This window comes from Aythya ferina (assembly GCF_964211825.1).
Source record: "Aythya ferina genome assembly, chromosome: 1".
In the NCBI taxonomy this organism is placed as follows: Eukaryota; Metazoa; Chordata; class Aves; order Anseriformes; family Anatidae; genus Aythya; species Aythya ferina.
The window spans coordinates 89657148-89683584 of record NC_140296.1 but is presented as its reverse complement, the minus strand read 5'-3'; the positions used below and the strand labels follow the sequence as shown (position 1 = coordinate 89683584).

General features: G+C 54.0%; 2 long non-coding RNA genes across 2 annotated transcripts; one reads left to right on the top strand and one right to left on the bottom strand.

The window, feature by feature from the left end:
* Positions 1–482: 482 nt before the first annotated feature.
* Positions 483–2857, top strand: LOC311429553. The gene is made up of 2 exons (XR_014688284.1): positions 483–664; positions 2657–2857. It is a non-coding gene; the product is annotated as an uncharacterized lncRNA (long non-coding RNA).
* A 1919-nt stretch (positions 2858–4776) lies between these two features.
* LOC311429561 lies at positions 4777–21615 on the bottom strand. Its single transcript, XR_014688286.1, has 4 exons — positions 21530–21615; positions 14546–14583; positions 8769–8959; positions 4777–5990 (listed from the first exon to the last, which is right to left on the bottom strand). It is a non-coding gene; the product is annotated as an uncharacterized lncRNA (long non-coding RNA).
* Between the last annotated feature and the right edge of the window lie 4822 nt (positions 21616–26437).

Genomic DNA, 26437 nt, shown 5'->3' with positions numbered 1-26437 from the left:
CCAGGCTAAGCCTGGGCAAAAGCAGCCCTGGTAAGGACAGATCCCTGACGTTGTGTGGCCCTGAGCAGGATCAGGCCCGTTGTGTTGTGGCTGGCCACGTCAGACTTGAAGTCGGTAGCCACGAGCAGCTGCAGGGCCGCATGAATAGTCATTTCAACATTTTCCGATAGTTGCTGAACTTCTCGTAAAAAAAAAAAAAAAAAAGACTTAACGAAGATGAATGAAACAAATTCTAAGTGTCTGAGATTTATGGTCTACGCAATGACCTTCCTTTGAAACAGTGTCAGTGTCATTCCCCTTGCTGGCTGAGTGCACACACGCACACATGCTGTCTCTGCAGCTCTCCCAGCCCGTTTCTTTCCTTATTTATTTTTTCTCCACCCTGATTTATAAGGACATGCCCTATCTTCATGTCTCAGGGAGCACACAGGACTTTCAGTAAACATACACAATGTGGTTCCTTTTCTTCCCAGAGTCAAAAGGAAAAGGCTCCTCCCCGCAAGATAAACAACCCACCCACCCGTTCCCTCAAGCAAATACAGAGGCGAAGAGGCGTCAGGCTTTGCATCGTGCCCCGCAGGCCTACGGGCTGCCTTCTTCTGCACTGGAGAACTCCATCGGTGAGGACCATCTCTTGAGATTGCCCTGCTATGGATCCCCCCAGGTGAGGACTGGGGCTTTTGGACCCACCTTGGCTTCTCTCTCACCCCTATGCCAGAGCAAAATAATGCCAGAGGGCCAGGCATTATGCACAGCACCCCATGGGAGCTGATCCAGTTCCTGTTCAGCTGGTACCAAGTGTTTTCTATGGATGATGACTGAAATGTCTTCTAAACTAATAGTGTGTCACGGTTTTGATTTAAAATAAATAAATAAATAAAATCCATTGACCCAGGGACCTTGAAACTTGTCCAATCTGCCTTACAACCTGACCCCAAGACCATTAAAGTCAGCTTAAAGTCCCCCTTTGATTTCATCAAACTTTAGATTGGCCCTTTGGCAAATGTTTCAATTAATCTTTGCCAGGTTTCATGTTCGTAATGAAATCTAAATTCGTGTTAGCTTTGTGCAGTTCCCATTTTTATAACAAATGTTCTTGTGGCCCTTGTTTGCAATAAAGAAATGTACCCAGGCCTTACAGAACACCTTAGAAAGAAGGTAAATCTGTGGCTGTATACGACCTATATTTTTAAAGGATGCCATAGTAATGTGGAAGCCATGGTGGCTATTAGAAAGTCCCCAAATCACTTTTCACCACAGGACTGTTAGCTTACCCCTTTACCCTCTGTACAGGAACAGTCCTGATATTGGGGAGCAACACTGTGCTCAGCGAGTTGATTACCTGAGAAGGGAAGAAAAATAGAAAAAGGACTGCATTGCAGTAAAAAAAAAAAAAAAAAAAAAAAAAAGCCAAGTAAAAAAAAAAAAAAAAAGAAGCCACCAGTCAACTGGTAGCAGACAACCATCCACAAGACTACTCACAGGCAGTAAATGTGATATTGCCCAGGTCAGCACAGACCCCTCTCCTTTTCCACTGAGGACGCAGAGAGCTCGTGTTATCCCACACGTGCCGCAGCAAGAATCCGCAGGGACAGTTGCCATGGATCAGCAGACACCTGATAATTTGTTACCCAGCAGTAAGTTCTCCATGTGTTCAAACCCACAATCGCCCTCAGGACTGAAAGGTGCTCTGCAGTCTTTCGGAGTGTGCCAGGCTTTCAGCCTAGCACTCGGATGCTGTTTAACTCTTTATAATGCCTTTTTTATTGTTATTTATTTTTAAGAATAGGGTCAGAATTGCAGTCCCTGCCTATTATTAATATTATTATTGTATTATTGTTATTAATTGGCATTTCTTGCTCTTCACCTGCTGACTGGAGTGATTATTTCAGGCCTTTCTCAGTGCTTGCCCCACTCCTCACTCCAGTTTAGGGGTTGTCTTTTTGGGGGCTGCTCATTTCTGGAACAGCTCTGTGTTTGGTGGTATCAAATAAATCACTCCCAGATGGGCTGCGAAAACTCTTCCTTCAAAACACAGATACCAATCAGGCTCCATCCCTTATCTTCTGTATTGCAGCTGCTTGTCTCCCTCATCCCACCAGAAATGTTTAAAACTTAACCAGAGCCAAGAGAGCTTAAATTAGCTTTCAAGGACGCAAGCTCTGCATCATATTCACTCCCATTCAATTTTGTTTACATTCTCAACAGTGCTGGCTCAACGATATCCCTGTATTCCCACCCTGTGCTTACTCCAGATCAATCTGCAAAGCACATCTTCTGGCGATAACGTGGGTTTCCCCTTTGTAGCCCCCCAAGGGCCGTGATGGGAAGGTGGTAACAGGCTTTGGCGCCTTCTGGAATAAAACCTTGCCCAGGCAGAAGCCAGGGCACATGTCAGGCTCTCAGCGTATCTGAGCGGGAAGGCAGGCTGGGTAGCCTACAGCATATGGGAGACCTGGAGAAGTTGATTTAGAGCGAGCCTGTAACTTCCCCGGCAACCAGCAGCGGTGTCAGGTCCTTGGGGTACGCTCTGCCAGGGAAACTTCTCCTGCTGACACGATGCTCAGACCTCGCTACCACGGGGGGAGCCTTCTGGGGAATAAAGCAGCACGGCACTCCAGCTGACATCATCTTCCTGCTGCTTTTGTCATTGCAGCCCGGTGTGGCTTCACGCAGAATTAATGGTACGTGCTAATAATTGGAGGACGGCGGTCTGCACGTCGGGCAGAAGGATGACTGGATGTATTGGAGTCCCTCGCTGAGCTGCAGTTTGGGTGCCTTTCTTTATCTGAAAGTCAACTGCATATCCTGAATTAACAGAGATAAGCTCGGCTGAATAAAAATTCCTTTCAGTCAGGGTTTAAGGCCCCGTTTCTTGAGGAGATAGACAAATGTGTGCTAAAAAGCCAAGTCTTATCCCAGAGTACATGCTATCTTGGCTACTAACACATTGTAAAAGATAGATTTAACAAATGTGTGGGTTTTCTATGAACTCCAAAATAGTGTTGTGTTGGAGAAGCTCTTTCAAGAATAGAACAGGCTTAATATAAAGCAGATCCTTATGTCTGACTCAGGGTGGTTAAAACAACAACGAAAAAAAAGCCCTCTCAAGAAATAGTTAGAAGGACAAGCAGGGACGAAGTGTAAAAGCAAATGCAAAATATACAGAGCCTTGAAAAATACAAGAAAGCAGAAAGCCTATAAATACTTCTGTAAATAAAACAAGCCACTGTCCTCATCTAATTAGCAATTTTTATTAACAGTGGTTTGTTGACTGGTGTAGTGTTTACATGGGGGCTGCATAAAAAACAACACAATCAGGAGATAGTGGCATTTTAATCCCCCAATTCCCAGCATGGAAATGAAAGTGCTAAACCAGTCTTTTGTGTCCGTCAATAGCCCAGAGGCGCAGAGATCACCGGTCTTTGTATTTCCCTGGGGGGACAGGTTGCAGGGGCGATGCCCAGGGACCCAGCTGAGCTGCAGCCTGCAGGAAGGCAGGGGAGGAGTGCAGTGACTTCAGGCTGATGTTGTTCCACCTCTTGCACGTGGATTTGTAAGAACACAACCAGAAAAGCAACCGCTGGTTTCCAGATCCATCTCATCCTGCTGACACCATAGCAGGATGTGAGCGTGATGTCACAAATTTTATTTACACTATTTTAACTCAAAATGCATCGATTAGAAAGCTAAAATGCAGCTTTCCGTTCCGGCAAAGTCTGCTGGTGACTTTGGGTTGGAGGTAGGGGTCGGGATCAACCTCTCCAGGCTGCTTAAAATTACGATGGGGGGGATCAGTGTCTGGCCGAGGCTTGCTGGTCCCTCTCCACGTTTTCTTGGAGCCTGCCCAAGGCCTGTGCTGGACCCTCTGTGCTGTGTGGGACAGAGGTATTAGTGCCACCAAGGCAGGTGTCAGGTCCCCAGCTTGCTGCCTCCGTGTCTCTGTGCTTTGTGTTAAAGTAACCTGCTGGCAGGTGGCATTAGTGACTTTTATTTGTGGGAGTAAAGAGAGAGGGGATAACTCACAAGTGGCTTTAATGGGTGAACATAAATATAGCAGGAGACCCGTAATCATGTAATTATCTGTCCTACCTGTCCGTCTGCTGCACACACGTGTCATTGATTAGCCACACACACATAACACATACCTGCAGCATGTACATCTGTTTGCAAAACGCTTAACAAATCATCCATGGGCTGGAGGCTTTATCCCACACTGCCACTTCTATCACAACTATTCTTTTCCAGTGCTCCTGACTTTCTTCAGCATGGCACTTTTATGCTGGTGTTTAAACGTTGTGAGTTCAGCAAAAAGTTGGAATGGAAAATACAAAGAGAACCCTGTTCTGCCACTTCTATGTTTGGTAAAAATGAAAAAATACTTTCCCTGCATTTTTTTGTTAATAAGAAACTCCTCTGCTCAGCCTGGCTGCTGATGAGACAATTTACCTGGGAGGCATCGCCATTCTCTCGGCAAAACAATGAAGGAAACTGCTGTAACTCTCCCTGGTCCTCTCTGCCTCAGGGGAAAAGGGGGAAGCAAAGACCATTTCCTCCATGGGAAAAGAAAATAGAAAGTAAGCAGAATAAAGTGAAAAAGGAAAAAAAAAAAAAAAAAAAAAAAGGAAAAAAAGGAAGGGGTGATTTTTGCCCCTCTTCTCTCCCTCTGGCATAAGCAAACAGGCAGCCAAATGAAGGCAGAAACCTGAAATGCATCGTTGCAAAAGGTCAGGCTGTATGTGAGAGGAAAGGCGCTCTGATTTGGATGTTGCATTTCTTCCCTGCTACTGATAACAACAGCAATGTGTGGCAGTAGGGGTGCTCCTGAAGGACAACAGAGACCGCGGGGTGCTGCTCTCCAGCCTCAGGCCTTATGCAGGAGCTCATGCAGACAGACAGACAGACAGACGGCTGCCTGGGCTGCAAAGAGTCGGATCTAACAGGTGTAAATGGGAAAGTGCCGCAGAATTGCCCGTGGCTGAGATAACATTGTCCTGTGAGCCTCAGCTCCTGCATTTCCTGGCGGACAGTTTGCAAGTTAATTGTGAGGGGCTGATGGCGCTGTTAACGGGGTTTTGTGGGGAGGGGAGGGGAAGGGAAGAAAAAGGAAGGGAAGACAAAGCAAGTTCATCACAAACATTACAGCACGGTTGGTCATAATGTGAAGCCATTTGAACACGTCATGTCAGTCATAAAACATCTTCCAGGGCTCTAATGAACGGTGAGAGGAACCAAGCCTTATCGCAAAAGGCTTTGAAAGCTCTCTTCTGCACATGGAGCCGAGGCGTGGAGTGCTTCTGAAACCAATTTTGTGTGAAATGGCTCCAAACACTGCCTGTTCCCTCCGTGCTGCCCTGAGCCCTGTGCTTGTGGTGTGTCTCCTGCGTGTCTCCCTGGCTCGGTTCACACCTGCCCCTACACAGAAGCAGCACAAAGCTCCCCTTTCCTCACACCCAGCCAAGCTGGGGCTGCTGTTTGGAAGAGGGGTCCGGGGGGGGCTTTGAAGGCATCACGCTCCAGGTACAGGAAGGTACGTGAGAGCTGAAGCTGGATCGATAGTGAATTTGGGCTTTGCTGGTGATTACCGGGTTTTGAAGAATTGCCCTGATAAGAAAGGTGTTCCTGCAAGCAGGAACAGATTGGATATTTTTTTTCTTTTGAATTATTGGGCTTTTCCTGGCTTGAACATATACGTCAGGCTCTCTGTGGTGTAAATTAGTCTCAGCTGATGATTTAGACCAGCGATGGTCCCTCCGCACATCCTTTTGTTCCTTACTAACTTGTTTATGGCTGGAGTTATGTTTCCCTGAGGGCTGGGGAGATCGGTTTTCACATCATTGTAGCCTTTTTCTGCCCCTCCTGAGGATCCCTACTGAAAGAGAAGGCTGCAGAGGAAGTGGTTAGCCAGCTGTATGCCCATATGGCCACAACGCTTATGAACACCATCCCCTAGGAATACTTGTATTAAGTCCTCTTTGGATTTGAGGCTCCTGGGAATTAAAAAAAAAAAAAATCTCTGTAGAATTAATAGTTTATCACTTCTGCGTTTGATTACTGTATTAAGAAAACAGCCAGTGCCCGACAGGTTTTTTTGTTTTTTGTTTTTTGCCACCTCCAAACACAAGACATCACACACAAGTGTGACTCCTTAATGAAAAGGCTGGAGAGTGTGTAATTGAGGCTGAGGCTGGACATGCTGACAGGACAGAAGGGACACCTGGACCCTGCTACACCAGTATGCCCACACGGGTTAAGCTCTGTGCTCACCAGCCGGGCGAGGAGCTCTTGCACAGACCAGAAGAACCAGCGAACAGTTTTCTGCCTCGTGTTAAGCAATGCACAGAGGAATGTATGTATGCTCTCTTTGGCATGCACGTTTTACATCACCTATTGCATTCTCTCTCACTGAGGAAAAAGAAATCAAAGCAACCAAACAAGAGAAACCAATGGGCCATAGCAGAGCACCCTGCTGCTCACACATTTCATGCCCACCTTGGGAGAAGGCAGGGAAGGCTCGGGGTGAGGGGATGGACGAAGGCAATGCTGAGCAGTTCAGTTAAGGAATGTGCTGAGAGTCAGAAGCAAAAGCTGTTCAAGATCATTTTCAAGGGTACATAAGTTTTAAAAGCTCATGTGCTTCACTGGTATGTCCCAACCGGAGATCATAAATTGCTTGGCAAAGATTGTAATCCCACAGCACAGCCCTCCTGCTACCAAAATCCTGTCTGATGCTGCTCCTGTTTACCTGGTAGGGATGCTGAGGCACAGAGAGATCGTCCAGTTTCTGCAAGGATAAAGCAACTTACATTGGGAAAGGTAGATGACCCCTATAATTGCAGAGATCTGACCTTCATGGTCAGGAAGTTCTTGCCCAAAGACCTACATTTCTACATTTTTATTATTATTATTATTTGCAGAATTGAAAAAGCCAAAAATAGAGACCTAGTTGCAAGATATCTACCCCGTATACCAGGATCACCAACGCTTCTCTGCTACCCATAGCAAGCTGCCATAAGGGTCAATGACCAGCAGCCACAAGGATTGTATGCCATAAAAAGAGTCTGGAAAGGGCACAACCAGTGGTCTGTGTCCTCGTGATGGCAGGGAATGTGAAAAATGGCTGAAACAGAAATTAAGATTGCCACTTCCCTATTACTCCTGGTCCACTCTGCAGGCAAACCCAGCTGTCAGTGGCTGAGGACACCCTAGCAGAAGCCAGCTGTCCCAGCTGCCAGCATGCGTGCGACCATCCCTCAGCTCCAAAAGGATGATTTTGGTGTCTGGGAACAGCCTCTAAAGGGGAACAAGAATTAAATTAACATCATCTCCCTTTTTGACAGACAGGGAGGTGGGGGAGTGGAGAATGGTGTGTGGCTAGAGTTGGAAGTTTTAACAGAAATAGTAATCGGTGTGATGGCAAAAGTGTCAGGTGGGGGTAAGGTGGTCCTGACCTGTTATGGCCACTGGACATGTACTTTAAGCCCACTGAATGTATCATTCAGGAATAAACTACATCATTTTTACTTGTCTTTTACAAGACATTTTTTTTCCTTGTATATGCTCCAAGTAGAGGCTAAAGATCCAGAAACTATGGCTCCAGAGTTTGCACGTTCCCTCTCATCAGTTCGGTTAATTGCTCATTTCATTTACTAGCTGGGTTTTAACTTTCCTATGGATCACTTGGCTCTTGAAATTCCATAAGTACTGAAAGTCAGCAAATTTTGGAAAGTGTTCTCTGGAGGGAAGTCCTGGAACTCTTACAACAGGCATAATTTTCATTTGTGCAGGTTTAGTGCTCTCACAGAATAAATAAGCATTAACTATCCTCCAACCACGCCAAAATGCGGTGGTTTTGCAGCCTGCCATGTGCTGTGCTAGAAGCCTAAGCATTTCACCTTGCAGGCTCGTGCCTCTGTGAACAGAAATTGTGATCATTACTCAGCAGATACCTTCCAGATGAAACCCTACTCCGGATCAGCTAGGTCTGGATTTAATGCACATGATACCAAGGCAGGGGTATTTGCATCTAAACGCTAACTTTTGTGCAAGGGGAATCATGAGAGACAAAGGTAAATTTTTGATTAACCCCTCTAGCCACTGGGTGCCACTATTGATTTGTTAGGTTAACAGGAGAGCAGCGATCTCACAACTTTACTGGGAGCAATCCACACATAAACCATTTCAATGAATTGTTAATACCTAGGAAGCTCGCCTTCATCCTATTCAATTTATTTAAAAAGCATCCACCCTGAATGTCTTTGATTTCCCTGCTCATGGCAGGGGGGTTGGAATTAGATGATCCTTAAGGTCCCTTCCAACCCAAACCATTTTGTGATTGTATTTCCCTCTACTCTGGTTTGCAGTGACTGTATTTCTGTGCCAGGGCATCATTTAAGGTGCTGCTTTAGGGGCTGTGTACCCAGCTCTTGCAAAGCCCAATGAAGCAAAGCATTCAGCTTTATGCTTACCTTTAAAACAGCTGAGTAGTGCCTTTGCAATCAGTGAAACTACTCACGTGCTTACAGCCAAGCATACCTTTGACTGCTTTGCTGGATTAGTGCATAGTGACTGGAACTGGAGACGTGGTCAGCAAAGAGGCTATCCTCTTTGCTGCTAGTTACCTTCCCCAAACCCATCCTTTGCAATGCAGACTCAGGTCTGTAGCCACAAATAAGATGCATGCAACTATTGCTGTTAATATCAAGCAGTTCTGGGAGGGACAGGATCAGAACCCTGGTTTTAATGTTTGTTTGTTTGTTGTTCTTTACCTCTGTAATCCTCATTCCATCTCTCTTTCTGCTTTTCATTTCCAAATATCTCCGCATGCCTCCCGCTCCTGCATCCCGCCTGTTTTGCTGCTCCTTGGCACGGTTCCTGCAGGCAGGCAGGGGGGTCAGCTCAGGTGAAAGAGCCCATTTCCACGGTGGCTGAGCACACCCTGGCTGAAGCAGGGCTGCACCTGGAAGCACACAGGGTGAAACAAGCCCTGGGGATGTGCCCAAACACTGGCCCTTCGGGGAGGCCTGCACCGTGCCTCCGCCTGACTGGAATTAAAGCCATACACATTCATCCCAGCCGATGTGCTACGGATACATACACTGCTATATCCCACAATAGAAGCCCCCAGAGGCCCCGGTTCCCCTTCCCCTTTCTCCCCCTGGGTGCCAGGCGCATCCGAAGCCCACCCTGGGCTCGGCGCGGCCTTCCCGTGGCTCCCCCCTCCTGGCTGCTGCTCCGGCGGGCGCTGCTCCCACGCTGCCATTTGTATGTCGCTCACGCGGCTCTCCCCACTTAGAGCTGTCTCCTGCTTCCTGCTGCCAAGAGCTGTCTCTGTTCGAGACTCCCTTTCAAACCCGTGAGCACCAGGAGCCTTCCTCCCATCTCCCGTCTCCCCGCAGCTCTTCCTTAACCATTCGCTCCTTGTGGCGTGCTTTGGTTTTTGGGGAGCAGGGGAGCCCCCCGTGTGCTTGCTGCCCTGCACAAATGGGGTGAGGGCCCGATTCCCTGAGGTGTCCTGGGCTTTGTCTTCTGGCACGGGATGGACACCAGCCCCCGAGCAGCCCAGTACAGTGGCTACAGAGGAGCATTTTGATGGGGAAGAGGAGGTGGCACAAGTGAGCCAAAATGTTGAGGCCACGCTTTCCTTCCCAAGTAGTCATATTGAGCAAGCAAGGCAAGGACACAGACTGATAGCATGCACTGCAAAGGCCAAGCCTGTGTTCAGCTGCTCGTGCATGGTAGGAGTCCATTTTAATTAATTAAGCTTTTTGTCCCTCGGACATTTTAAAAATGGCCCTAACAGCTTTTCTGAGCTACAGGTTTCACACGAGAAAAGGGTCGTGAGAAATCACCGTTTAATTAAATAAATTTATCTTCGGCTGATGACCCTTCCCCAAACTCGGAACCTCTTTGCCACCATTAGAGCCCCACATAAACTGCAGCAGTTAGCAGTCTGCTTCGGGATTACGGCGTTCCTAGCAAGAGAAATTGCTCCTGAGATCATTTAACCTCCCTGGGGAGATGACAGGAAGGAATTAATCTTCCGCTGCTAATCCGCCCTGTGCTGCTGGATCAAAAATTGGCATCGATGGGGGTGCCTGCGCAGGGGAGCCTGCGGTGGCATTTACCATCCCTACGTGCTCCCTCCCACCTCCTCCCCGAGCGTGGCTGGGGAATCAGGGGGCAGCTATTTTGGGAAGCCTACACAACGTGCTATTAAATGGTTTGTGCTGCCCGGGAGGGACAGTCAGTTTTTAGCATTGCTCCACGGCCCTGTTGGTGCCAGCAAGGTGAGCGCTGTGCAAGTGCTTTCACTTCAGTCCCATGAATCAGCCTCTTAATTTGGTTTTGCTGCTGTTTGCCATCTCCTTTATTTCATATTTACTTGTTTATCCTCTATTATTATTATATTTATTATTCATTTACATATATTATTGTCTGGTGCACAGGTACATCAGCTTTTTATTCTCCTAGGATGCCTGCGGGGAATAAAATGCACTAGCACAACCCCATGCCCGGGAGTTCTTTTGTATCAGAAGTAACTCTGCAGCTGTTTTGGAAATCTCAAAAAAAATATATATATATTATTATTATTATTTTCCCAAGAGCATGAGATACCACCTTTTGGGAGCTATCAAAAAGCTTCAGTATTTGTGGATCCCCCAGAGAGGGGGATCTGGTTTATAGGGCCTGTCCTGGAGCAGGGACAGCACCGTGGGTTATGAGGACCGATCCTGTGGTGTAACTAGCAAGTAGGAAATGCCCTTTGCAACTGGTCTGTGTAAAAAAATTAATTGGCTAAAGAGCATTTGTACTAAGTTGCCTTGAAGAATTGTAAATCAAGCCTGTGCAAACAGGAACCTGCTTGTGTGTCCCCTGTGGGCAGGGCAGGGCTGTCATGACAGATTGGACAACTCCAAACCAGCATGGACTTAATGGAAGGAGCTCAAAAAACCAGCAGGCTCACCCAAACCAAAGGCCAAGCTCCCGCTGGTGCTGGCAGAGGCAGGACTGGACCCAATGGCAGAAAAACAGAGGTCATTTGTGATTCCTCCGCCCCCCCCCCCCCCCCCCCTTTTTTATTTTCAAAGGCTGATTAGAAGAGAAAGTGGCCCTTCAGTACCAGTCCGAAAAGCAAGAAACATGCTCCTCCTCTCTTCAAAAACAAATAAATCCAGTGAATTAAGAGCAATGTTGTTGGTTTAGCCCAGAGAAGCAGGGCAATCCCCAGGGGCCTGAGGTCTGTGAAGGTGCCCTTGAAGTTCCTGACCTGAATGCTGGACAAAACGCATTTCCCAAAGGCGCAGGGTGGCACGAATGACTCCTTCAAAGGGCTTGTCTGTTCCTGGGTGCTCCCAGCTACCTAATGCTGCCTCCAGTGTCTCTCCCCCAGAGTTTATAAAAGTTTTCTGTGGGCTTGCTGCTGGTGGTGCGGTCCTCTGAAGCTGCTGCCCTGATTCTGGAGACATGGCTGAGCCTCGATGATGCTGGAGTGGATGCGGGGCTGACGCGGGCCCTTCCAGGCACTGATGCTGGAGGCAACCAGGGCTCCCTCTGAACGGGTCTTTTGTCTCTTGTCTTCTGTTGGAAGGTGCAGGTAGCAGCCATGGTACACAGAAATACACTGGAGAGCACAGACTTTGGTGTTCTTTATTTCTGGGCTGGGATCAAGGGCTGCTGTGCTCTAAAACAAACGATAGCTCAGGTAATACAGATACAAGGTTCAGCTCGGGTAACCAGGATATTTCTAGCTCAGCTCCTTTATTAAGTTCTGCATCGTGATGTTTCTTTTTTCTACACTGAGCATGTTCACTCGAGAATAACATTTGGGCGTGCTTAGGGTGACCCCGTTCTGCGTTTCAGTGCAGGTTTGCAGAGGGAAGTGGGAAAAGCCTGCCGAAGCCTGGGCTGGGCTAACAAGCAAAGCAAAACCTGACCTGCCATCGGGCCTCCCTGCCCGCCAGCTGCCCCATCGCTGTGCAGAAAGGGACGGGTCAGGGCTCCCCGGGGCCGTGTCAGCCCCGCGGGCTCTGGCAGGGCGCTTCAGCAGGTGCCGGTGGCTGGCAGTGTCCTGCCTGGCTGTGTGCGCGCCGATTACACGCAGCGAGCACAATGCGGGCTGACCTAATGCGATTTCACACGAGTCGTTGCTGGGGCCGGCGGTTGTAAAGGACGTATAGACGGCAGTGCCCTTTGACAGTCAAATCATGTTCCCCATCTAGCACAATACGGTTAAAAACAAACAAACAACCTGGTGGAAAACTCAAGTGGCAGCTGCAGAATGTCTATTTCATTTCTGCATTAAAAACTACTTACCGTGATAGATGATAGCGCTGTGAAACCCAGAAACCAGCTGCCTGTGTTATGCCTTATATTTATATTTAATTTTGAAGAACCGTAGTTTGGGGGCTTTTACCGAAATAGACACTGTAAATGGTATCCTAGTGGATTCTGTTTTGCTCAAAAGCAGCTTTACTTGCACACCTCTGAATCCTGTTTGTCCCTTGTTCTTCTCTGAGGTTTCCAGCACGCTCAAAAAAAGAAATGATAGAGTAAAAATAGAGCGAGCGTGGTGAGAATGATCTCCTCTGGCAATAGAGCACCATCGGTCTCCAGTCCTAATTACTGCCTTTTCGCCCTCTAACAATAGGTCTGAAATTGTGTTTCTGGGATATAGGGCTTTCCTTTTGCTGCGTGAACCTTACATTAAGGAGCCTTGCTCCCCCCTGCCCTCCTCCCCCTTAAACCTCCTCTAATCCCAGTGACGCCCTCCCCGAGCGCACCCCATGCACGTACGGCGTATCGCTACACACAGAGCAGGTCGCCTAAGCACACAGCCCGGGCTGAGGCTCTGCCAACGCTGCTGACGGTACCAGCTCTGCCGGGAGGGAGCGGAGCCAGTGCCACGCTGAGCGCAGGCAGCAGCAGCCAGAGCCCTGCCTGCGCGGGAGCCTCAGCTCGCTCGCAGAGCGCCGGTGCTGGCGCTGCTCGGAGGCTGCTGCTCTGCAACAGACAGCGTCTCTGCATTTGCAAGCCTGGCCCTCAGACACCATAAATAACACCATTTTGCTGTCTCAGTAGCCTGCGAGGTGTTTGTTTTTTTTTTTTTTTTCTTTTTGCACTGTTCTTTCCTGACCGAGCCAGGAGCAAGGCATTGTAGAAAACACGACTCGGGAGGTATCAAAAAGATACGTGGAAAATCAGAAAATCGTTGTTCCCTGAAAAAGTGTTTATCTTTTTCAATGCATGGCTGCCCTTTTTGATGCCCAATGTACTAAAATGCATCATCCATTTCTGTTAGAAATTGCACACAGTGAGCTATTTCTTTGGGGTAGCCCTGTCTGTCTGGAAACAATTGACCCCTAGGATGTGTGAGGGATTGAGTGAGAGGAGACACCCTTTGCCTCCAGCTTTGGATGTTTTGGGGAAGCACTGTAACCCCAGGGTGCTTTCTCTAAGCATTTTTTCAGTCCTGCTACCAGTGGTGCTTTGCTTACTGCTTGCTTGTGGACCTTCCTGATGCAGTCCATGTGGTTTCTCTTGCCTGTCCTCTTCTCATACAGCAATACATGGAGAGGCTCCTTCACCTTCATAGCTCAAGCTCCTGAGCCACCTCTGACATGTTTTTCTTGTGGGCATACCAGGTGCCTGTGCTTGAGAGGGGAGGACTTTGCTGTTGTTTGAGCTACCTATTGCCACAGCAACACCCTTCTGTTTAACCAGCCTCTTAAATGAAAGGTGATGGGTACACACTTCATTTTCCCTATAGCTGCTAGCAGCCAGGTTCCTGATGGTATTTAAAACCCAGTGCTCTGCCAGAGATACTCGAATCATGATGAGCATTTCTGAAAATCTGGAGTTTCAACTCAAGGTTTCTGATCTCCCAGCAAATCTGGGAGAATCAATCTCACCTCAGCAATGAGCTTAACAAAACATTATGATGCTTTTAGTACAGACATTAGACTGCAACCAAATTTTACCGCGAGGTGCTCAGTGGTGACAAGGCTTTTTCTGTGCTTGCATTATTTAAAGGTTAACATCAGAAGGGCACATGACTTAAGATATAGGACAGAGTAAATATGTAAGGTTAACGATTCTTCCAATGGAGAGCCCTGAAAAGGACTGTGCAGGTGTAGCCCAAGGAACCACATAAACATCAACCAATTATTTTCACATTTTTTTTCTTTCTTAGTGTAAGCTTCAGCAGCTGGGTCCCATACGAATATGTCATGACAGATGACAATGATATGAGCAGATGAACCCCAAGGCAACCAGCTATCCTGTCAAGGAGAGAGCAAAGCTGGGTCCCACAGCATGGGCTGTGTCACTGACAGCAATTTACTCCTGTGGTCAGGTGCCTACAACCTGCATTCTGCCCCAAGAAGCAGGTTTTGAAGTATTTTTAGACATGATGGCCACTAATGTTTGTCTTCAGTAAGAACCTCTGCCAAAGGAGAGTCCCATCGCCCACGACCTTGTGAAGTTTAATATTTTTTGAATCTGGCATTTGAAATGATGCTTAATGAAGCCATGCCGGCCTTCCTACCTGTTCCTTCCAGGCTGAGGTCTACAGCAACATTAAAGCTGTCAAGAGAGAGGGAAAAAGGTTACTCCGGTGCCTTGTCATAACTGTTTACATTCATTGTGATTTGGCTTAGACCTGTGTTTTATCTGGCTCTGGCCTTGTGGCTCAAAACACTGAAGATGGAGGCAAACACACAGTTTCCTCCTTTAAGGTGAGGCCAGAAACATTTTAGCGTAAGTACAGTGCAAAAAGATTGGCTAATCCATCACCTCCATTAGGAGCTGTATAAACAAACTGGCCACCGTATGCTGCTGATAACATCCAGCCAGTTGCTCAAAAGCAGGGATCGGTTCCTGTTCTGGCTTGCACCACAAAAAATGCAGGGTGTCTCCAGCGCCTGCAGAGGCGTGTGTGACGGCACACGGCGAGGGCAGCGCCTCGCGCACGCTGCCTCTGCAATCAGGGAATCCAGAGCCTGGCTTCAACTTGAAACCCTTCATTTCCCGTGCCCCGTTCTCCATTTGAAATACCTCCTCTGCTCTCAGGCGCGGCCCAAATGCTTCCCATTGCATTGCTCGGGGATGGCAGTGATGTCTTGTGGTGGGGATTCGTATTAGGGGAAGCTGCTGTGCATGCTTGCTAAAATAAACTGTGCTCAATCTAATAAAAGGGAGGATGTCGGTGCTGAGGCCAGGGTTACAGCTGTTTGGGAGTTTGCAGCCAAAACAGGAATCAAATCCCTCTGTACCAAACTTTCGCGATGAACTTTAATCTCCGGATTTTATAGACAAGCTCTTGCACAAGGCAGAGGGTTCTTTTACGCATTGTTTCCTGGCATATTTACTAATTTCTAAGTGTTGCTCACTTTCTTCCACGTTTATTTCCAAGAAAACGTAAACGCCAGACTTTACAGACAGAAGATCTGATGGCACCTCGAGGTGCCCATCGCTTTGCACCTTGGAGATTTCAGGCACCACGGGTCATTCCCCCAGCTCCGGGTGGCAGATCTGAGTTTAGCCAAGGGGACTGCCTGTGACTGGAGCTCCAGGAGGTGGATTTTCAGGATAAGAGGGGAGTGATGTGAGCGGGATAAGCGTGTGCACGCGTGTGTGTGCGCGCACGTGATGCGATGGGCAAGTGGCTAAGTGCTGGACGTGTGTAAGCAGCTAAGCCCCGCTAAGCCACCGGTGCTCGGGTGTCTCTGTGGTGGAAAAGGGAAGGACGAAGCCTGGCCCCGGGCCCTGAGGTGCTGCAGCAGCTCAGGATCACTTGAGCAGCTCTCCCCATGTCACCTTCTGCTCCTCAGATCTCATCTTGTGCCTTCCTTACACCCTTGCCACATTTTTTTTTCTCAGCACCCACATATATCAACTCATCTGGCTATCTACAGGAATCCCGTACAAATAAGTAGTGAAGGTGCTGGCCAAAAAAATCAGAAAACAGAAGAAAAAGGGCAGTAAGACCAACAGAACATAGAATTAATCCAGGACATGGCCTTGAAGAGAAAAAGGAGAAAGAGTCAAGTTAAAAGGTCATTCAGAAGGAGAGGTGATATGTGGAGATTTAGGGTTTTGCAAGACACCACGGGAGGAACAGAGAGATGAAAATACATGAGCCACCCATGCCATCTGTCAATGTTTGCACAGAAATCCCACCAAGCCAAAAATATTGTTAAAAATCCGTCAAAGTTGCTCGTGGCACATCCCACCAACAAAAACATAAGAAAGCCATGGAGTCCCTGGCCGAGCCTTTGCTCCTGTTTTGAAGCCCTTCAGCACAGTTTCACCCTCTGCACATCACCCCACCAGCTTTTAGGACCCGCAGGCTTCCTCCCTCTGTTTCCACTCCAAACCTGCAACCCCAACTCCGTGCACAAACCTCTCCTGCCAAGCGAGCAGGGCACAGCTCCGTGTACTTCTGCAACACGCCACCTAAATCACACCGCCGTGCACGGAGCAGGTGAGAACTTCTCAAACTTTTCTTTTTTTCTCTTTTTCAGTAAATTCTGAGAGAAGACGGGAGCAGCAGTAAGGAATGACCACAACGACATAACAAAATTTTTGCAGTTCTTTCCAAATCTTTTTTTTTTTTTTTAACACCTTAGCGTCACAACGACTGGCTTCACTAAGTTTTTCCCCCCTCCCACTTCTGTCCCCGTTTCGGTGTGAATACGCAGTGGTGGTTTTATGTTTTATGCCATTACGCCGTGCGTTGGCCAGGGCAGGGCTGCAGCACCTCGCGGAGCACCAGGTTGCTGCAGGAGTGGGCAGGGGGAGCAGATGGCCCGAGAGAGCTCAGTCATTGCTTAAACAACAAATTTCAGCTGCGCATAGCAAAGGTAGCAGAGAAAATTATTCTAAAATGGGTAAACTCATCCTGCAGAAGCAATAGAAAATATCTTAAAGGGCACTCTCTGCTCCTGGTTTTCACCATCCTCCCTTATTGCAGCACGTAGCCTGCATATCTTATCATTTTTACCCATCTTTCACCAATCAGATTGAAGCTAGGACTTTTTTTTTTTTTAAGCATTTGCTGATCCTAAGCTCACCCAATTTTATGTACAGGGCTGTAGCTGCATGCCACAAAAAAAAAAAAAAAAAAAAGGCTGTCATAAGCAGTGGCTATTTCTGAAATATCTCCCATAAGATCCACCAGCATCACAGTTTGGCTTCCCCTTCTGACTGGCAGGGAGCTGCAGGAGCCGTGCACCCCTCCAGAAAACCCTTCCTTCCCCTAGATGATGAAGCAGAAGGGATGCCTGAGATAATCAATGTCTGTGGCTCTCAGGCAGGGAAAGGGTGAAAGGAGGGGGAGGTTGTTGGGGTAAGCAGCCCTATTCCTTGGGAAGGAGAGGCTTGTGTTCATCTTACAGGATTATAGCTTCCACCTTGGTATAGGGCAGCTTGGGAGGGGGCTGGGTCCCCAGGCGAGCTCACATCAGCTAGGAGAGAGGCAAACCCATAGCTCCTCTTGCACCCACAGCACTGATCACAGAGCTCACCATCTTCTTTGCACTACCCTAAAAGAACCAAATAAATGATTTGATACATCACTACATAGCATGGCACAGCCTTAGACTGTTGGCACCAACTCAAGAGACGAGAGCAGAGCTCGTTTAAACATAAGGAGCAAAAGAGCTACGATTATACCACCTGCCCGCCTCAGCTTAGCTCATTCAACACAAGTTTCAAAAAACTTGGCTGTAATTCTGCACTTCCCAGCCTGTACTGACACGGACTTAACAGCGCATGGGTTAGGAACTACCCTGACTAAGAGCTGATTTGATATCCCCCGAGAGCCAGCACGAATCTCCCCACAGGCCAGGACACGGATTTCTGCAGATTGCAGGAGACTTTGCACCAAGCCAGGAAATCCTGAATCTGTTAAACATTGCTTACAGGGTCCCAAGTATTGTCAGGGCATCATAAGTTTTTTTTTTTTCTAGGGGTGGGCCCCTATGCACTGCACATGAAGAGCCCGTGGTGTCGGTGTTTGAGCAGCCTCCCAGGTGCACAGGGGGCTGGATGTGATGGCGGGGAGAAGAATAGAATAAAATATCAAAATATCAAAATAAATCAAAATAAAAACATCAAAGCAAAACAGAACATCACAGTCCAAGCTCAAATAACACAACACAGCGCAGAATAACACGGTAAAACGAAATCGCTTGCGCGCCGGGGGGGGTTCCCAAACGAGAGGAAAACTTTTCTCCAACAGGAGGAGCTCTTTGCTTTGCTGAGACGATGTCAAAGGAGTGGCCACGCTTACTCCGAGCACCCCCCTTCCCCCTCCTTTCCCCCCCCCCGCCCCCGTTTTATACGAGAGCGGCAGCTTAATTGATTTGATAACAAAATAAACAGCAGCCCGGGGCTGCCCGCTCGCCCCGCGGGCGGCCACACGTCGGGGCCCCGAGGCGGGCGGCTTGCGGGCTGTCCCCGGAGGGCTGAGCCGAGCCGAGCCGAGCCGTGCTGGGCTGAGCCGTGCCGAGCCGTGCCGAACCGTGCCGGGCCCCGGGAGAGGCAGCTCCGCCCGGCTGAGCGCTGCCGAGGAGCCCGGGGGCTGCCGAATAAAGCCGGGGGGGTCGTGCCCGGGGGGTGGTCGTGCCCCCCTTAGAGGGGTCGTGCCCGGCCTTGGGTCGTGCCCTGGGGGGGGTCGTGCCGTCGAGGGGGTTGTGCCCAAAGCGGGGCCCCGCTGGCGTGTGGCCGCCAGCTGAGCGTGCAGCGGCCGGGGATTACCGCACGCCCGCGCCTTTGCGTGGCAGGGAGGAGCCCCCCCGGGGGCTGCGGGGGGAGGCCGGGCTTGCAGTGCCGGCCTCGGCCGGGAGGGGACGGCCGAGCAGGAGGAGGGGGAGCCCCGGAGTGCCTCCGACCGCCGCCGGCCCCGGCCGCGACCCCCCAGCCGCCCGCCCCCTCCCCGGGGTCGAGGGAAGCGGGGGGCTCCCGGGGAACCCCGGAGGGGGGTGCCGCGGCTGCCCGGGGGGTCCCCGCGGCTGCCCACGCGTGTTCGCGGCCGTGGGAGGCCGGGCACCCCGCGGCACGGCGTGGGAGGCCGGGGCAAGGCTGTCGTTTGCTCCCTGCCTGCAGGGATTAGCAGCAGCGTGGGTTTTCCAGCGCCTTGTCCGCAGTTCCAGCTTGTTTTTCTTCCTAATTATTTTTTAAAGACTCGATGACTTCTCTGTGTGGTTTGCCTTTTTTTTTTTTTTTTTTTTTTCTTTCTCGGTTTCGTCTCCTCAGCGTTGCAATGGGGATTTTGAGCTGTGGAACCCGAAAGCAGGAACCGTGACTAATTTAGGGGTGTATTTCTTCGGCGCATTCATTTCAAGACGGCAGAACTTAGGGGATGGCTGCGAGCCGGAGAGGTGCGAGCAGGCTGCTGGGCGCTGAGTTTAATGCGCCCCGAGACCCGCCGGGTGTGTGGGGCTGGGGGAGGGAGGGGGCACAGCAAGGCACCAGCAGATTGCCGTGTGATTTAGAGCGATGATTAGGTTTATCATTTGAACGCTGATGAATTCAGGGAACACGAGAGCTGCAATTGACATTCCTAAAAACAATTAAAGCGGTGGGGAGCGCTGCTCGAAAATCGATACGGCCCAATGTAACGCTGTTTGACTATAAACAGATTCCTCCTGTAGTAATAAACCGTGAAGTGACTGCGAAGCACCGCGATTCCCGAGCTGAAAAGAAGGTCTTTTCCCTTCAGCTCCCCAAAAGCATCCCCCCAGACCCTTAACAAAGCCCGGGCGAGCCCCCCCGCTCCCCTCCCGGAGCGCGTCCTGGAGAGGCGAGGCGACGGTCCCAAAGAGCCTTTGGAAATGCTCGAGCAGCCAAACATTGCTAACCCCGAGGCTAGGTCGGGGGAGGTATTTAAATAGCTTCCCGAATAAGCAGCGAGCGGTCTGCTACGAAAATAAACCGGGAGTTTAAGCTTTAAATATCCAGGCTTGATTTAAGAGCGAGATGCGCGGCTCGGCTGCATCGGCCCCGCTCCGGGGGCGGCGGGGACGGGATGGGGAAGGGGAAAAGGACTCAAAAGGGGAAAGGGGAAGGGGATGGGGAAGGGAAACCCCCCCCAGGGTGCGGAGGGTCGCGGTGGAGAGGCGGGGGCCGGGAGCCGGAGCCCCCCCGGCGCAGCGCGGCCCCGCAGCGCCCGGTGCTTTCCGACAGGGGGCGAGGAAAGCCCGGCTCCGGGCGCTGGAAGCCCCCTGCGGGAGCGGGGTCGGCGAAGTGGGTGGGGGGGCGGCGTGTGTGGGGAGGGGGAGGGAGGAAGAGGGGAAAGCGGCACCCGGCGAGCCCCGGGGGTGTGCTGCGGAGCGTGGCTTTCCTTGCGGTTTGGCTGCCGGCGGGAGCGCTGCGCCCGGGGCCGCCGGTTTGGCACGGCTCGGCCCCGCTGGCTGCGAGCACCGGGCCGCCCGCCGAGAGCCGCGATCGTGCGGTTTGCAAAGCAGCGGCTGCTGCGCGCCGGGGGCCCTCGCCCGCTCCCCGCCGGGCTCCGAGGGATGAGGAGGGGGGGGAGGACGGGACCCCGGGGACCCCGCAGCCGTGCGCCCCTGCCCGGCCCGAATTCCGCCTCCCCAGCCCCAAAATCGCTCGCGGGAGCCGGGACGGAATAGCCGGGGCCGGCGGAGGGGGATGGGAGGGATTGCGCTCGGCCGCCCGTGATGAATAATCCGGGCCGGCCTCCCGGGTGCGGCGGCCAAATCGCCGTGGGATCTGCCAAGAGATCAGCCGCTACCTCTGCCCGCGCCTCGGGCGCTGCTGGCCTTTCCCCGGCTGGCCCCGGCAGCGCGCACATCGCGGCCGCCGAGCGCACGGCGCTGCCGGGGCCGCCCGGGGGAAAAACGGAGCGGGGAAGGGCCCCGGGGGGGCGGCCCCGGGGGCGGGGGGCTCCCCGCGGCAGGTGTCCCTCGTCCCCCCCGCGGGTGGGAACGAGCACGGGCTGTTCCCGAGCGGGGCCGTGCAGCTGGCCCCGCAGGGCGCTGCCAAAAAGGCCACGGGAAAGGTTCCCCGGGGGCGTGCGCCTCGGGGGCGGGCGGGGACGCCGCGTGGGGATGCCGCGCGTGGGAGAGCGGGAGTGTGCCCTGCGGGGAGGCACGGTGCGTGGGGGATGTGGGCACGAGTGGGGGTGTGACAAGGCACGTGTGAGACCCCCACGCCGCGTGTCCGGGCGTGAAGCACCCGTGGGGCAAGCGTGGGCATCCGTCGCTGCGTGGCACGCCGCGCGTGGGGAGAGGCGGTGCGTGTGTGGCACGCGGAGCGTGTGCGTGACACGGCGTGCCCGTGTGACTCAGCGTGCGTGCGCGGCGGTGCACGCGTGGGCGAGAAGCCCTGCTCCCGCAGCACCTCGCCCCCCTGCACACCCCACACCCCCCCCGGGACCGAGGCGCCGAGCCCACCCGTGTCCGCGCACCGCCGTGGGAGGGAGCTCCCGGGGCAGAAGCGGGCGGCGGGCCACGGAGGAGGGACCCCACGCCCTTCCCCTCCCGCGCAGCGCTCTGCCCGTCCCCACCTTGTTTGTTATGTGCGGCAGGAACTGGGATTTTCCATCTGCCTGCCCCCGCCGGCCCTGACCTCCGGAGCGGGGCTCGGAGCCGGCTCTGCCCGCGGGGGGCTCCCGGTGCTTCCCCGGGGCCGGGGCCGGGGCCGCTCCTCGCCGGGGCTGGCGCAGGGGAAAGGGGCCGGTGGGGACGGCGGGGGGAGGGATGGAGCTGGCGGCTGTGGGCCCTGGAGACCTGCCCTCGCCGGGGAACCCTGCCAGCGCTGTCCTGCCTCTGCACGTCCGAGCGCTCCGGCGCAAGTTTGCGCTTTCCCTGCCCTGGCGCGGTGTCTCCTGCGGGGACAGCGAATTCCCTTAAAGTGGGGGGCGCGGTTAAAGGGGTTTCGGAGGAGGGGGCGCCTCCTCCACCCCGCTGTGGGTGTGCGAGCGCGTCCCCGGCGAGCCACGTCTCCGTGAAGGCGAGCAGCCCGGACACGCGTGGGGTCACGCCGGGGGGGCGAGAATCGGGAAGGGTCGGGCCGGGCGGGCTGTGCCTGGGGGCGGCGTGGCAGCAGCGCCGAGAGGGAGGACCGGCTCTCCTCCTGCTGCTTTATAAAGCGGAGGCTGCCCCTGCCCGAGCAGCCAGCAGTGATAAGAGTTGATTTACAGGTAGGGGTGAAACGTGCTCGGAAAACCTCGTGACACTTCCCTCCGGTGGATTCAAATAATATATAAAGACCGTGAGGTGGCGATCTCCCGGGTAGCTCCTCGGATGCGTGGCGTTGTTGTTAACACATGTTTCAATTTTGGATCGAGACTGTCAATTACCCGCTGAGCTGCGAGTCTTAGCCTCGGGCGGGCAGGGGAGAGGGGACGGGTGTATTTATTAACCTCTCGAGCCTGGCGGAGCAGCGCTCCCAGCCTCTCGCTCGGCCTTTCTCGCACCTTCCCCCCGACCCGTGCCACCCGGGCAGCTCTCACGGCTCTCCCCGCTGGACTTTGTCCCCCCCACGGCCACCCGCTGCCACCCGGCCCCATTGCCGGTGCCTCCCGGTCCCGGTGTGGCCGAGACCCCGAGGGGAAGCGGGCTGGCCCCGGCGGCCAAAACAGCCTGATTTCCCCCGGCCGGAGTAGGAAAAAGCACGGGCAGCGTTTTCCTGCTTCCGCAAGGCTGTCTCTTTCCCGGTCGGAAAAACAGGCCGGCATCGAGCGGCCGATTGTGTATTTTTTTTGTGTTTATTATTATTATTATTATTATTTATTTATTTTGCTCCGAGCGGAAGAGCCCCTCGCGTTCCCCCGGGAGCAGAAGCAAAATCTCCCCGAAAGCCCTCTCCAGAGGCAGCAGCGGAAGGGCTGCCGATTAGCATTTCAGCTGCCGGCGGAGCTCTGCAGACAGATCCGTCGGGAAAGCGCATCGCCCCCCTCCCGTGGCGTCCCCTCCCCAGCCTCCCGCGATCGCTGCCGAGGGCTCAGAGGGCTGAGATCCTCCTGGGAGGGGATTTCTTTTTAGGGGGGAGGGAGGGGCGTATCTTTTTTGGGGGGATGCCCTCCTGCTTGCCCCTTGCCCTCGCAGCGGACACCCCGCTGGAATAACCCGGGGAGGCCCCTCAAACCCCGCGGGGAGGCTGTGCCCTATTTGCGCCTCCGCCGCTTCCCCTCCAGTCACCTGAAAAAAAATAAATAGAAAAAAAAAAAAAAAAAAAAAACACCACGAACTGGCTCGAAACGGCGCCTCCGCCGCCTGCTTCCCCTTCCCCCAGCGGCCCGACCTCCCAAACCCGGCCGGCCGGGGCCGTGCCGAGCCGAGCCGTGCCGAGCCGAGCCCCCGCGCCCCCCGCACGCCTCTCTCCGTGCTGGGAGCCGGGAGCGCGCCGCTCCGCACCGAGCCTCCGTGACGAGCGAGGCACATCGTAGGCAGCCTATAAATAATTTCCATTATGTTCAGCTGACAGCGCGAGGCGATTAATTTTAATAGCTGTATATTTGCCTGTTTCTCCTAATGCTCTGTAATGAGATGAGAAGCCATCCAACCCCAGATGGCTCCAGCCGCCTCGTTATTTATTTATTTTGTGCGTGCGTGCGCGTGTGTGTGCAAAAAAAAGGGGAGAAGGGGGGAGCAGAGCATCCCTGGGGGGGGGCCGGCAGCCCCCACAGCCTCCCTCGTCCCCGGTGCCACCGGAGCCACCGTGACGGTGCGCATCCAGCCCCGGGCACTTGGCTCGGAGGTTTTTTTTTGGGGGGGCGGCTCGGTGGTGCCGGGGCTATTTCAGGGCCTCCGGTCTCACGGAGGCTCCGGAGTAAATGTAGCAGATCGATGTCGTTCGGGGTGAGGGGAGGGCGAAGGGGACCACGGATCAAAGCCCATCCTATTAACCTAAATCCCGTCTCCTCGCGGCCCGGCGAAGGGGTGGGCTTGGGGGCTTGGGGGGTTGGAAGGGGGGGGGGGGGTCGCTTTGTGGGAGCCGGGAAGCGAGCACGGCACCAGCTCAGCGCCGTGGCGGTGTGTGCGGCGGTGTGACAAAGCCTCGGCGAGCTGAGCAAGCTGTCCCTCAGCCCAGGCGGGGGAAGGGGAGGCCGGAGGGATGCTTCCAAACGGAGGGACGGAGGGGCCAGCCCCGCGCCTGGGCACGGAGAAGGTGTGCGGGTGCCGGGGGTGCGGGGGGGTCCTTCGGCGGCAGGACGAGGCTGCTCAGCCAGGTGGAACGGCGGCGAGGCGAGCACCTGTGTCTTTTTCTTTTTTTTTTTTTTTTTTTTCTTCTAAAAGGCGTGCACCGATAATTACGGCAGTTAATTGCGTTTCTTTGAAGGTCATTTGAAGTTACGGGGCTGTGTTTTCTTTTCAGGCTGGCAGACAATGGCTGCGCGCTGTTTTAAATGTAAATCAGAGGGTATCCGCATAAACCTGTATTGTAGGATCGAGGCGTAATGGATTCACTCCGGCTGCGCCTCAGCTCGCCACAATACAGCTGAGCCGCGGAGCCGGGAACGCGCCGGGGTTTCTCTGCGGAAACGCAGTTGCCGAAGAACATGAAAAGCATTAAATCGTGACGGGAAGGGGGTGGCGGCGGGGGGGGGACGCACGCCGGTGCTGGGGAGGAAGGCTCGGGACCGTGGGGCCACCCCCTGCCGGCCCCGGGGAAGTTCCCCAAAAGGGCACCCGAGGGGACAGCCCGGCCTCGCTCCCCCCGGGACGTGCCGTCGGGTCCTTGGGGTCCCCGACCCCGCCGCCCCCGGCCCGGTCCGGAGGAATGTGGCACGGGGCCAGCAGCTTGTCCCCGCTGCCCCTAAACCCTCATTAAGCGAACCCCTCGACGTGATCAACCCGGGGGCCCCGGCGACCCCCGCGGGCTGCTCGGCGGGGGGCTCGGAGCCCGCAGAGCCCCGCAGCCCCCCCTCCCCTCCCCTCCCCTTCCCCTCTTCTCACAGGGCATCGCTCGCAAGCCGGCCGCGCAGCACGGAACAAACGCTCATTGATTTCCACAGCGAGCCGAGCCGTGCCGAGCCCAGACGGGAGGGCTCGCCCCCGCGGTCACGCGTGGGGAGGATGCTCGGCTCCCCGACGGCCGGGGGCGACCCCCCAGAGCCCCCCGGAGCCCCCGGCCGTCGGAGGGGCGTCGGGGCGAGGCAGGGGCAGCCCGGGGGGGCCGCGGTGTTTCCCTTCCCCGCGGCGCCGGGCCACCCTGGCGCAGCTGGCATTGTGTGACCTCCATCCCGGCGAGCACCACCGGGAAAGTGGGCGAGCCCCCCCCCCGGTCCCGCCGCTTCCCCGGTTGTCCACGGCAACCGACGGATCTGATTGAACCTCGCTGTACGCCGTGACACCCGCATAATGGATCATCCTGTCAGTGCTCCTTTATCACGGGCATTTATTTTGGTCACGGCTGCTGATAACTTTGGTGTTTATCCCCTCGTGGCGTTACGGGGCCCGGCTGCCGGCTCCTTTTTCCGCCTCCCCCAAGAGCGGAGGGGAGCCGGGACCCCCTCCCCAAGGGCTGGGGAGGGGTGGATGCCTCCCGGTTTGTGGGGTGCCCCCTGTTCTCCCCCCCCCCAGCCCAGATAACCCCATCCTCGGGGCCGGGTTATCTGGGGTCATGCGGAGCTGCCGGCTGCTGTAACAGGCTCAGCCGGAGCCCCGGTGCTGCAGGGAGCCGGGGGAAGAAAGCACCGCTCGCAGTTCTCCATCCATCCATCCAGACACTTCAAAAGTAAATAAAACAGGGCAGGGAAGGGCCTCCAGGGAGGGGAAGAGAAGAGGCCTCTGACAGCCGATTGTCTAGGGCGGAGCCAGGGCTATTTCCAGGCCAGGAATAACAACACTTGGGCTGCGGTGGCTCCGACCCGCGTGGCCAGGAAAGACCGGATCGGGGTGTTTGTTTGGCTTTTAATTAGTATTTTGACGGCGGGCTGGCTCAGCGCAGGCGAACAATGACCCCGGGCGGGCCAGGAGGGGCACTGGGCTGGGGGGGCGAAAGGGCCCGGCTTGGGGGGGGGATGCGGGACCAGCTCGGGTGCCCCCCCCCCGTCGGAGGTCGGGGACAAGGGGACAGGGGCCGAAGGGAGCCCCCCGGGGCTGGAGGCGACGGGCCGGGCCGGGCCAGGCCGAGCCGTGCCGGGGGCGGGGAGGAAGCCGGGCCGGGTCCCCGTCCTCCCCCCCCCCCGTGGTGCTGGTGGGCGGGAGGGGGGTGAGGCCGCCGCGCTTATCTGGGTCACTGGGGTTAGGAGGAGCAGCTGATAGGAGCGGAGGAGCTGAGCTCCCGCTGCTGCAGAGATAGAGCCGCGATACGGGCCAGGCAGGCACCGAGCTGGAGGAAGGGAGGGAGGGAGGGAGGGAGAGAGGCAGGGAGGGAGGGAAGGAGGGAGGGAGGAGGAGGAGGAGGAGGAGGCGGCGGCTCGTTCCGGCTCCCGAGCCGAGCCCAGGTGCGCTGTGGTTTCCCTGCG